We start from the raw sequence: 11,117 nt of genomic DNA, 5'->3' as shown, positions 1-11,117 counted from the left end.
GGCGCACAGGCTTAGTTGCTCCGAGGCATGTGGGACCTTCCTGGAACAGGGATGGAACCCGTGTCTCCTACATTGGCAGGCAGATTCTTAACCACTGCCCCACCTAGGAAGTCCCCCCACTGGACTTCTGACTTGGCGACAGGAGTGGGGTCTCTATCTGAAATCAAATCATTAGAGCCTTGGTCCTGAACAATTCTACGCAATGGGGATGATGTAGGCTCAGTCATTGAAGCTCAAAAGTGGGGTCAAGGCAGGGCTGAGGGTCAGGGATGGGGTGAAGGTTAGGTATGAAGTCAAAGATGGGGTCAAGAAAAGGGAGTGTCTCAGGGATAGGCTTAGGATGTGGTGAGTGTCAGTCGGAGGGGAAGGGCCTTTGGTGTTCCTGGGGAAAAACCCTTTGGCTCAATAAATACTTGGGAAAACCAAAATGTCCAGGCTGTCAAAATTGCTGAATTAAGTGTGTTATTGTACGTCTGGATGAGACTGGGCAAGGACGTGATGGAGGGAGATCAGTGCCAGCTGGAGTGGGTGGGTTGAGTTAAGGAGTTGTCTGGTTCCCTTGACAGCCCCTCCTCTGGCTCCTTTCCCCCTCTGAGCCCCCAGGGGTGGTCTGGGATCTCACTGAAATCACCCTCCTCTGGTTCCCACAGCTTCCTGGGCTCCCCCACCATGGCCCTTTGCTCTTTGTAGTTATTCAATCAATACACATTTATTGAGCACCTACTATGTGCTCGGCCCTGTCCTAGGTGCTAAAGATACAGTGGTGAGCAAGGGACAAAGTTCCTGCCCTCCTGGGGGTCCCATGCTGGATGAGAATTGGGGAGAGAAAGATAATAAAAAAGTAGGCAGTTACTATATGTACTAGGGGAGGATAAAGGCTATGGAGAAAAATAAGATATGGTAAGGAGACAAGGAAGAATTTCTTCAATATTCCTTCTTTGTGGCGCCCAGCACTTTTTTTTTTTTTTTTTTTTGGGGGGGGGTACACCAGGTTCAATCCGCCCAGCACTTTTGACTTTCTTCCCTCCAGCTTCCCCTATATGTCCTTCCTTCCCAAGGCAGGAACAAACAAAAAACCTCACACCTTTCGTGTTTCTTGCAGCAGATGCAAGCCTGTGAACTAGGTGTCATCAACTGACTTGCATTTGGAGGGGCCAACACAAACCTTCTGAGCAGATGTTTTAAAGCTATAGCCTGGCTCAACCATTGTTCTTAGGTTCCCATAACTGCTTGTCCCGGATGGGGCTGCTCCTTCAGCCATGAACCCAGAACGAAGAAGATGTGTGAAAAAGAACCACAGCTGACCTGCTGTCCTTGTGTAACATGAGTGAGAAATCAGTGATGCAAATCATCAAGATTTGGGGGTTGTTTGTTACTGCAGCAAAACCCAGTGAAAGCTGACTGATAGAAAAATCACCTCTGTGGTGGTGTGTTGAAACCTAAATGACGTCAGCTCTCTAATTGCCTGGGGAGAAAGTATTTCAGTCACAGGAAGAAGCAAGTGCAAAGGCCCTGAGGCACAAAACTGCTTGGGGCCAGTGTGGCTAGAGTAAGAAGAGTGATGGGAAGTATGAGGGACAGTTCAGAGAAGTAGGAGGGGGTCAGATATTATTAGACTTAGTGGGCCATGGTAAGATGTTGACATTTTACGGAGATGGGAAGACCTTGGAGGGTTTTGAACTGATGTGATAGGACTCGTGTTTTAACAGGATCCCTCTGGCTGCCGCGTGGGGAACAGGCTGCAGGTTGAAGCCCATTGGGAAATGACTGCACTGGTCCAGGGGGAAGGTGATGGAGGATCATCACTGGGTAGTGGTAGGGGAGGTGAGTGAAGCAGTTGGATTTGAATGTAATTTGAAGGTAGATACCCAGGGATTTGCTGACAGATTGGATGTGGGGCATGAGAGAAACCACTCTTTCTCACCGAGGACCCCATGGTCTTGGCCTGAGGGAAGGAGGACGTGCCTTTGACTGAAATGGGGATGATGGCTGGAGCAGCAGATTTGGAAGGAAAAGCAAATTTGGTTTTATGCATAACTGTTTGTTTCTTTATGTTCCTGTCAAGACTCTAAATTCCGTGAGGGTTGAGACCAGTTCTAGACATTTTTCTGTACTCAAGTGTCAAAATATCTATTGAAAGAATAAATAACTGAATGGATATCTTCTTTTTTAAAATAAATATATATTTATTTAGGCTGCACCAGGTCTTCGTTGCGGCACACCGGATCTTTGTTGTGACACGTGGGATCTTTTAGTTGCGGCATGCTTGCAGGATCTAGTTCCCCGACCAGGGATTGAACCTGGGCTCCCTGCATTGGGAGTGCAGAGTCTTACCCACTGGACCACCAGGCAAGTCCCTGATTGATATCTTCAATGGGTCTGTTATAGTTCCTTAGAGTTCATCCCATAGATGCCATGGTTTTCCAACTTCCGCATCCAAAAGAATCACCTGGAAGCTTGTATAACCAAGCAAATATGAATATATTTCCGTATTCTTCCCTCCCATATTGAAAAAAATAAAATAGCAGCATTGTTCGGCCTCTTCCTGCTGGTTACCTAGCAACCTAGCTTTTTACCAACGTTTATGTCTTTCTAGGTAAGGACATAGCAAGCTGCATTTTTCATTTATTCCTTCCTTGGGTCGTTTGTTCATTCATTCACAGCTCTGCAGCTTTCCATTGCATGAACGCACCATAAATTTTGAAGCCATCCTCATCAGGTGGGCCTTTTCGGGTGTTTCCACCTCTTTGCATTTTCAAACTCTACTGCGCAGAGTACCCGTAACCCTGTCCACGCCATTTCCCACGAATGTGACAGTATCAGTTCCACGGGTTCCTAGAAGCTGATTTGCTGGGTCAAAGGGCATGCGTATTTGTGGTTTTGGAGGATGCCGCCAAATTGGCATGCAGTACTCTTGCCAGCCAAGCAGGAGCATGGCAGTTTCCTACCCAGGGATGCACATGGCAGTGAACTGAAGCTTTTAAAATTTCAGATGTCAAGTTTTGTCCCAAAGAATCTGATGTAGGAATGTGGACGCTGAGTGGGAGGGTGGGGAGAGAAAGAGAGCAAAAGAGGGAGGGATGGGGAGTGGGGGCGGGTGGGGGGGGCAAAATGGGGCGGGGAGAGGGGGTGGGGGAAGGGGGAGAGAGATGGAGGCTGGGAACGGTGGGGTGGGGGTTGGGCCTTCTGAGTGTGACTCCCTTGGTTCAGATTCTGTCTTCACCAACTAATGGCTGGTGAGCCTAAGCAACCTATATGGATTCTCTTGCCTCCTTTTTCTGATCTGGAAAATAGGGGATCATATAAACATGTGGTGATGGTTAAGTAAGTTACTTAGAAATAAGTTATATGGCTAAAAAGGTTTGCTGCTTTTATTTTGCTGCTTGACAACGGGCAGCTGTTATTACTGGCATCCTGGGGCCTGGGAGACCACCCTGTATTACCTCGCCAGGCACCCTGGTTAGAAAGAGCTGCCATGGGCAGTAGAGAGTCATCGAGTTTTATGCAGGGCGGGGACCTCATGGCAGATACATCTCATGTCCCTCACATGGAAAACAGTGGTGACGAGCTCACTCTGTGGTGTGGGACAGAGAATGCGGTGGTGGGGTTGGCAAGGGCAGGGCTTTCATCTTCTATACGCTGAAGCTAAGCAGGCAAAAGCCGGCAAAGAAACCCCCAAATAACAACCACCTTCCTGTCCTCCCCTAAGAGCTACCAGAGCAGGCACATCCTCCCTCTCGCCTCCCATCAGCGCCCCCCCACCGCCCCCCAGCCTGACATCCATCCTCCCCGTCCAATGTCCGCAGTCCTCTCACCACCCAAGGAAGGAAATGAAACCTGCCTGCCCCTACCAGCCTACTTGTAGCCACTGATGACTCACCAGAGCCACACGCTTTGACCCAATCCTGTCGCTCATGGAAACAGTCCAGATTTTACAACCTAGTTCACTAGTTCCTGCATGACTGTGCCCCTGACAGAAGTCTCCTCCTCTCCGCCTTCACACGTCAGCCAGACGGAAACCCTTGTAATCCTTCTAAACAAGCCATGTTTGCTCACCTTCAGGCCGGAACACTTTCCCTCTGTTCTTCACTGGCTAATGGCTCCCACTTCAGATGGGAGCCATCCAAAGATGAGCTATCGCCTCTTCCAGGAAGCCTTCCTGGACTCCCCAGGCTGGGCAATCCCTCCTCAAGTCTCCCACAGCCCCTTGAGCTCTGCTGTCCCAGGTCTGCCCGCTCTGAGTTGTCGCTCTAGGGGTGGATCTGTCACCCGCTGGGCTGTTAAGTTCCACTCAGGCAGAACCCAGGACTGTGCAACTCACAGCTAGGCAGTGATAATTCAACTCCCTCATCTGTAAAATGGAGCTAATAATAGCACCTACTTTTCAGGGTTTGGGGAAATAAATGGAAATGATGCATTCAAGCCCTTTTAGTACAATGTCTGGTAAATATCACCTTCAGGATGCATGGCTGCTCTTGTTAATTATCCTCATGTCTTCTCCAGTACAGCTGACCCCTCCCACAGAATGACCTCTTGGACCCCCACGCTGGATCAGGAGCCCCCTCTGGGCTCCCGTGACCCAGCCCCGAATACTCTGGGTCATCACTATCTGGGGATGGTTCTGTCTCCCTCACCGGATGATGAGCCCTGGGAGGGCACAGGTGTGGCCGTGTTGGTTGTCTCTGGGTCCCCAGTACTGCCCAGCACAGGACTGCACGCAGACCAGTTGCTGGAGGAAGGTGTGTCGAACCAATGAATGAATGAATGAATGACTTTAGTGATTATTTGATCTCTGATTGTTGCATGTCGTTTATTCCTCTTTCCCGCTCTAGGATAAAAATTATGTTTTCTGTAAATACTGGAATTTAGAGAAAACGTACTCATTAACGTGTGCGTGTGTGTGTGTGTGTGTGTGTGTGTGTGTGAGAGAGAGAGAGAGAGAGAGAGAAAGAGGGCGCTTGAGAGAGCTTGAGGAAAAGTCTATGTTAGAAAGAGGGAGGAGCTTTGACTATGCTGAGGGTGGGTGGGAAGCGGGGGCGGGCCGAGGACTTGGGCGGGGAATGGGCTGGATTTTGGTGATCAAATCTGTAAACTGGGAAGGCAGTGTTGTCTGTCTTGTTCACAGCAGTGTCGCTGGCATTCACTATGAGCCTACCACATAGAAGATACTCAATACATAGTTCCTTTTTTTTTTTTTTTTTTTTTTTTTTGATGTGCATCACCTTATTTTATTCTCTAGTCCAGGGAGATAGTGAAAATCTCCTAGTAAACTTCTTATGCTACTCCTTTGGCATAAATCATGGTTTTTGAAAATTTATCACTAAAATAATCTGAATTTTTTCCATAGATCTTCCAGGAAGCACAAGGACTTCTGGGCAACATATAACATTGATGATAATATCTAATATTTGTTACATGACTTCTAGTTTTAAAAATGCTTTTAGAAACAAGAGATACGGCTATTCTCGCTTCTGGGAAGGCCTGATTACCCAGCTTCAACTCCTTAAAGAGTTCACACGTGGCCCCCCTGATGCTAACTCCCTGAAAAATGCCCGACCAATGACTGAGTCAACCACACCTCCTTCTCTTGGATTTCTTGTATAGATTAGTCATTCCATCTCTTCTCTTTAGAGGCAGTTTCCTTTTATAGCAATACATATTTCTTGAGTGAATGAACAAGGCTTTCATTCATTGTGAAAATAGCCTACAAAGCTTGCTGTGCCTTTGTAACTGTGAATCACAGGATACTTTGAGTAGGCCTAAAATTCTTTAGATTCCTGTCGGGGAGTAGAGAGACTGTGATAGGTGGCTGATGAGAAGGGGAAGGAAAGAGGGGCCTGCTGACACCACCCTCTTGTCCAAGTTCTTAGCAGATATCAACAGCTGATGCAGGCACTCCTTCCTGGGGAGCATGGGTGGGTACCCAGGATGCTTAATACTGATCTTTGAGGACCCACTGCCAGTCTATCAAAAATGGTAGTTGAGAAGGAATGTTTTTGTCACCCCTGGCAAAACGGATGTGAAAAATAAGAGTCGGGGAGAGAAATTACAGCCAGAGGTTATAGCTAGACATCCCTGTGCATTTGGCTTTGTTTATTCACCTTCCCTTAGATCCTAGATGCCTTGGCTCACTCCATGAGGACAGAAAAGAGCTAGGTTAGTGTTTTACTCCATGCTGCAGAACTTTTGGGGCTCGAAAAGTACTTAACTTTCTTTATTCTATTCATTCATTGACTCATATAGCAAGTGTTTATTGAGTGTCCATCATGGACTGGCATTATTGTAGATTCAGAGGATAAGATGTGGAGCAAACGGGAGACACAGTTCCTACCCTTTCGGACTCCATCTTCACTGGGGAGACAGAGATTGTAAAATATCACCCAAACACTTATGAATTGGCAACTTTTTTTTTTAGCCACACCACGTGGCACGTGGGATCTTAGTTCCCTGACTAGGGATCGAACCTGCACCTCTGCAGTGCAAGGGCAGAGCCTTACCCACTGGGGAAGTCCCTACATTGGCACTTGACGACTACTGAGGGGAGTTTTCCTGGGTGTGTGCAGCTAGGGTGGTGGGTGAAATCCAGGCAGGTGGTGACTGCGTTGGGATTTTTAAGTGACTAGGGATTAACTGGGTGAACAGAAGAGAGTAAAGCATTCCAGGCAGAGGAAACAGTGTGTGCAAATAATCTGTGACAGGAGAGAACTGCGTTAAGTAGAAAAAAGTGACGGAGACTGGCTAGTTGTTCCCTAAATTCATTTCCTCTTATTTCCAGGAACGCAGTGAGGTTACGTTTCTCAGGATCTCGCATAGTACTATGGTCACGCGACCCAGAGCCAGGCCGAGACACAGGCTAGAAGGAACGTGGGTCCTTGAATGACTGTGTGGGGTAGAGCCTCCCTAGCAACCTGCTCTGGATTATGACTTGAGTGGGTAATACACTTTTACTGGGTCAGACCACTGATATCTTGGAGATATTTGTTACAGCAGTTAGCCAACCCGGACTCAAGTCCGTGCAGCTGGAGAGGGGGAGGCTGGGGCAAGGTGAGACGAGAGACGTGAGCAGGTAATAAACCGTGCAGGGCCTTGTGGGGTCACGTGACCAAGTCCTGACATGGGAATGTGAGCAGAAGTAACGTGAGAAACTTCTGGGTTGTGAAGGCAGTGAGATTGTCTCCATCAGTGGCACTTCTGGCTGGCTGGAATGGGGACTTGGTGGTGCACAGTCTTGACTGAGTCACACCCTAAGGATGGCAGGGCCACAGGGTAAAGAAGCCTGGGTCCCTAGATGACCTCACCAAGCACAGCATCTGTACCATTCCTGGACCGCTTCCATCGGAACCGTCCTGTGAGAGAGAAATCAACTTCCATCTTGTTTAAGCCTCTGTGATGCGGGGCTTCTGCCAAGCTTATATCCCATTAAGATGAGGGAATCCCGGGAGAAGACCAGGTGAGAGGATGAGCTTTGAGTTTGGGACATATCTTGGAGATAATCTTGTCTCATCAGCATCCCTTCCTCCTTGAGTCTCCCCTAATCTGAAGGCAGCTCAGCTTCCTCTCTGCCCTCTCTTCCACCCCATGTCAGGGCTATTCTTCCTTCTTTGCTTCTGCCTGTGGTCAGTGAGCACATCATGGCAGATACAGCTGCCTAGGAGGGAGAGAATGCCTGCATGGAGAAGGAAAGTTCCAGTTTTTCTTTGCTTTTCTTTTATCTGGGTACAAAACATGTGACATCTACATAATCACAGAATAACCAGAACAGCTGTGGGATTCTCAGTTCTTTCCTGTTTCTGATAGTTGCCTTCCCTCCTTCCCCCCTCCCCCTCTCGCCCCCACCGTGGGATGTTGGCATATTATTTTCCTTGTTACTGACTCACACGTTCACTGTAGCCCAATTCATTTAAGACTATATGTGGTCACAGGCTCCCTCCTGGCCACTCAACCTTTGTTTGGCCAAGTGGCATTTAAATCTTTGACTTTATGGCTTAAATCTCAGGGCTAGACATATCCATTAGGAGTAGACTAGGTTGCAAGGAACAACAGAACTAAAACAGGAGTGGCTCCAGGAAGATAGATGTTTGTTGCTTCTTTCATGTAAAGGGAATTCCAGAAGTATTTAAAGACAGGGCTAGTTGGATGGCTGCGCGGAATCACCATTTTACAGTGGTGTGTTGGTAAATCAGCTAGCTGAAAAAAAAAATCCACTTTGTAGTATTTTCCAATTTCCTTGGTATAAATACCATTACCACAATTGATTTCAGGCTACCAATGTGTTGTCATTGAATGTGGAGTTAGGAAGGGATATATGTACACAATGAGCTCTCATGAGCTGGCACAAGCTGGGTTCAGCACAGCTCTCACTTGCTGCTCTGTCCTTGTCCACATGAGATGGTCACCTCATGATTCAATATCTCTGCTTGGTTCCAGCCATCACATCCCCATTCCTGCCAATAGGAAAGGATGCTCCCTCGCCTTAAGGACATGTTCTGCAAGTCACACACAACACTTCTCACATTTTACTGACAAGGTAGTTTTTCTTTCCCCTTGGACATCATGTGCCCAGCTAAAATTGAGGATTTGGTTATTATGGAGGGAGGAGAGAATGAATTCGAGGGCTCTGAGGGTAATCTCTACCACAGCTGCCAAGACTGGGCTATTCTGCTGTGGCCAGACGATCATTCACTCTCCACGTGGGGTTAGGGAAGGGGCCTCAGGATGCCTGACCTTGTTTTTTCTGAGAGAGAGAGAGAGTATGAGAGGAGTTTGAGTCAGGTTATTCCTGTTAAACTCCACATTAGAGAAGACTTGGGGCTCAGTTGATGCTTTCATTTCTGAGCTTTTGAGTTTTCCTAGTGGTGTGGTTTTAGTCTCTCATTCATTCATTCAACAAACATTTATTGAGCACATACTGTGTAACAGATACAGGTGTGGCTATCATGGAGCTGACAGTCTAATAGATGAGATAAATGTTAAATAATCACACCAATCAATATTTAATGACACAATGTGCTAAGTACTACAAAGCAGAACAGTGCTGTGGGCAGATTCAACCAGGGGACTGAATTTATAACAGGGTGGTCAGGAGATCTCTTTGAGAATATTTGCACAGTTTATTTTTAGTGGGGGAGGAACATCGTGAGGATTCCTAGCTGTTCCAAGGGACAAGGGAACATCTGCAGCCTTGACCAGAGGACAGCTGGGCTCTAGCTGGCGGCCAAGTGGTGGCTGATGTGCCTTTTCTGACACCCAGATAGACAAGGAGCTGCAGGAGCCAGCTCCCTCCATCACCACCCAGGCAGGAAATGACTAATATTTCCTTTACAGTAGAGGTATGTTTGTGGAGGGAAGTGGCAGGGCAGGATGTCTCAGGTGGGAAAGGAGCTGGTTCAATATTAGGGACTTCTGAGCAAATCTGGACCCTTGGCTAGACCAGGACAAGGACCCCAGAACTGCCATAGCGTCAGTAATGTACACACATGGATGCTGGGGGATTTCCTATTATTATTATTTTAGCAATTAGGAGTTTGAGTTGCAGTGTCCGATATAATAGCCACTAGCCACAGGTGGGTATCTAAATTAAAATTAAAATTAATTAAAAGTGAATAAAATAAAAATTCAGTTCCTCAGTTATACTATCTCCATTTCAAGGGCTCAGTAGCCACTTGTGCTGGATAATATTGTAGTGGACGGTTCAGATATAGACATTTCCATCACCATAGAGAATTCTCTTGGACAGCACTGGTCTAAGGCACAGGCTTTGGAACTGGGCACACTTGAGTTGGCATCACATGTGACTGTGTGACCTTGGGCAAGTCACTTGCCCCCTCTGTGCCTCAATTCTATCTTATGTACATGAGCACAAGGACACCTCCCTGACATAGGAGGTAAGGGTGCCCATGAGAGAATGGGAATGGGGCTCAGCTCTACGGAGGGAGTAACCAGGTAGTGGAGTGATTGGAAACAGGGATTTTAGAACCAGGGAGCCTGGCTTGGAGACCAGTCCCACCATGGTAGGGCCCTGGGGCAAGTCACTTAGCCACTTTGAGACTCATCTTCTTTGCCTGTAAAGTGTGGGTGGTTCTCCTTTCCTCAGTGGGTGCAGTGAGGATGATATAAAATATGAATCGCATAAGGAATCTAGTGCAGTGGCTGGCACATGGACAGCCCTTAACAGACAAGATTTGAACTTAGATATGCTACTATTATTGCTAATCATAATGATATGGTAGGTGGCTTTATGTTGACATGGTAGTGTCACAGAAGCATTGAATGTTCCTCAAATGTTAGACATATGTGCACAGGAGTTTCATTCATACTTGTTTCAAGCAGTTGAGTCTCAGAGCGGGTAAGTGACTTGCATAGGGTCAGTGAGTACTCTTTGCCTGCCATCTGTCAAGATTCTTCAGTGAAAGAAAGTGTTTGATCTTGTTTATAGATGTGCCATGGTATTCTGGGGGTTGAGATGACTTCCCCCAACTTCTCTGCATTTGGAAGGTTTTTTTTCTCTTTGAAAAGGAGCAAAAATAAGCTGCATGCATAGAAGACATATTTTGGGGTGTCTGCCCAGCTTACAAGGCAAAACCTTAGGGCCACTTTTTACTGAGCACTGAGCCCCACAAATGGGGCTGAGCCCCTGGAACTCTGATTGTACAAAATATCTCTGTTCCCCACCCTGGCCACAGTGATGGGACCAAGGTTGACAACTGTCCCAAGTAAGCTAATCAGATACTTTCTGCAGGGGGTTCAGAAATAAGGCAAAGGGATGCTGGCTAAGTTGGGCAGTTCCTTTGAACAGGGGTGTTGGGGATTTGCAAGCTATGGGATGGTGCCTTTCTCCATGTGGACAGAGAAGCATTGCGTGCCCAACTGCAGGCAGGGAATTCCTGGAATGCGTGTATTATTAAAAATGGTACTATAACCTCTGCCCTATCTTGTAGCTGTGCTTATGAGACTTCATGTTTTTGTGACTTATCTGAATTTGTTCCATTTCTATGTAGTATTTCACTGTGGAACCCCTTGTATGAAAATACAATGAATTTGATTGGAAAACAAATTTGGGAACATTGATATAAGCTGAAGATAAACATATTCTATAACTGTGAAATTCCACTATTTAT

Source organism: Hippopotamus amphibius, chromosome 16, assembly GCF_030028045.1.
Source record: "Hippopotamus amphibius kiboko isolate mHipAmp2 chromosome 16, mHipAmp2.hap2, whole genome shotgun sequence".
NCBI classification, from domain to species: Eukaryota; Metazoa; Chordata; class Mammalia; order Artiodactyla; family Hippopotamidae; genus Hippopotamus; species Hippopotamus amphibius.
This window is presented reverse-complemented; position numbering follows the sequence as displayed.